This window comes from Gracilinanus agilis, chromosome 1, assembly GCF_016433145.1.
Source record: "Gracilinanus agilis isolate LMUSP501 chromosome 1, AgileGrace, whole genome shotgun sequence".
Classification (NCBI taxonomy): domain Eukaryota; kingdom Metazoa; phylum Chordata; class Mammalia; order Didelphimorphia; family Didelphidae; genus Gracilinanus; species Gracilinanus agilis.
This window is the reverse complement of record NC_058130.1, coordinates 712,095,930-712,098,022: the sequence shown is the minus strand read 5'-3', so window position 1 is coordinate 712,098,022 and position 2,093 is coordinate 712,095,930. Positions and strand designations below refer to the sequence as shown.

Below are 2,093 nucleotides of genomic sequence, written 5' to 3'. Positions count from 1 at the left end.
CCCAATTGTGGAGAGTCTTAAATTTCAGTTTGATGATTTTTTTTTAAAAATACTTTGGACAACAGAGAACCATAGAAAATTTTCAAGAGAAAGGGTGACATGGCCAGATCTTTGTTTAGGAATATAATTTTGGCAACTATTTGGAGGATGGACTTGAGAGGGGATGAGAGTGGAGGCCAATTGGGAGGCCTTTTGTATATTTTAGGTAAAAAGTGATTGGGGAGCAGTGGATAGAAAGGCAGGCCTTAAGATGGGAAGTTCTGGGTTCAAATGTGACCTTGGACATTTCCCATCTGTATGACCCTGGGCAAGTCACAACTTCCGACTAGCCCTTCCCCCTTTTTTGCCTTGGAGCCAATACTTTGTATTGATTCTAAGACAGAAGGTAAGGTGTTTATATATATATTTACATATATATATTTATATATATATATTTTTATATATATATATTTTAAGTGATTAGGGCCTCAACTATTGCAAATGGAGAGGAAAGGAAGAATGTGAAAGATGTCATCAATAACTTTTCAATTAATTGGATATAGGAAATAAGATCTGTGGTTGGAGTAGATGACTTGAAGGTTGTGAGGGTCAACAGAAATGAAGGAATTTGGAGGACAGATAAGGTTTGAGGAAACTTTACTGATTTCCATTTTGGACATGCTAAATTTTAGATGTCTAAGAGACATGGAGGTGGAGATATGCAATTAATATTGCAGAACTAGAATTCAGAAGTGAGATTAGTCAACTAGCATTTATTAAGCGCCTGTTTCAAGTCAGAAATGGAGTTAGGAGATGAATGAATAAGAGGAGGTCTTCATTTCAAGGGAAAAGGGCCAGTGTTGTTGGATCGAGTACCTGGGTCAGTACCTGGAGTAGGTAGAAACAACCTAGCTTACAACCTAATTAGCAGGAATAATTAGCTAAAAACAAGAAGCTAACACACTAGATGAGATCTTCTTGGATGCCCTGCGCCCATCTCTGGCCTCCCCAGCAGCAGTAGCCTCTGTCTTTTCCAGAATCTCTGACTCTTTTCCACAATATTGTGGGGTTCTTCCACCCTTTTCCTTTCTCCCCTTGGGTGTTTGGGGCTCATCAACCCAAAGCAGAAACTGAATAAAATTTTTGAAGGTGCTTCAAAAAACAAAACAGACATAAAAAAAAAAAAGTTCCTTGAGGAGTACTTAGCCATGCTTTCTGGTGTTTGTCCTCCGTGTTAGAATTGTTAGTTACAACTAGTAGTTAAGGATCAGAAGCCAAAAAGCTGTAATCCCAAGAGCAAAGGAAGACAGTGGTGCACCTGGTGGAGCGCCACAGGAGGGCGATCCACTGAGGTTCCCGCTCTTTACCCACAATGCACAATACTCCAGATAGGCTTCACAAAGAATTTTTGCCATTATTAAATATGGAGGGACCCTACGAATAGCCGGCCCCGGTCACATGGTCCTAATTCGGGACGGCCCTTTGGAATTAATTGGACCATTCCGAAGGACTTTCTCTGAGATCGACGCAGACTTTGCCCAATGAAACATTGGGATCGTCCCCTCTCCTACGTAGGCTGCGCGGCCAAGACCAATCGGCCAATCAGAAATTACTCTCTTCTGAGTGAGAGGCCAACAGCCCAGTGAACAAGGCAAGTTGGCTGGGAAGTTTGGAGGTGGTGCACTAACTTTAGGAGGAAGAAGAGAAGGAAGAAAGGAAAGTAGTTTCCGCTCGAGCGCGAGATCGATCCTTAGGTGACTTCTGGCTTTTAGGCGCGCGTGAAGGCAGCCGGAGAGAATCAATCGTTGGACCTAGAAGTAAGCGGAGGAGGAGGAGGAGGAGGAGGAGGGGCGGGCCGGTGAAGGGACAAGGCCGCGGATGCGCTGCAGAGAGGGGTAGAGGTGGGGGTGCGGAGCTGAAGCTAGGGCGGCGAGCACGAGGTGAGGCTGAGATGGCGGGCACTTGTGAGGAGAGAGAATCTCTGCGCGCGCCGCCGCGGGCGGGGGCGAGGGCAGGGCCGCGGCCCGGGCTGGGGGCGCGCGCGCCTCCTGGGCCGCTCGACCGTTGGGGCGCTGGGCCAGGGGAGGCGCGCGGGCCGCTCGGGGCGGGGCGGG

General features: G+C 47.1%; 1 protein-coding gene across 1 annotated transcript in view; it reads left to right on the top strand.

Moving 5' to 3' along the window:
* The first annotated feature begins 1,635 nt into the window (after positions 1-1,635).
* DDX39A (DExD-box helicase 39A) overlaps positions 1,636-2,093 on the top strand; it is a 22,547-nt gene continuing 22,089 nt past the window's right edge. Inside the window, exon 1 of the mRNA XM_044670505.1 lies at positions 1,636-1,796. The gene's annotated coding sequence lies outside the window, so the exon portion shown is untranslated. The remainder of the gene's footprint in view (positions 1,797-2,093) is intronic.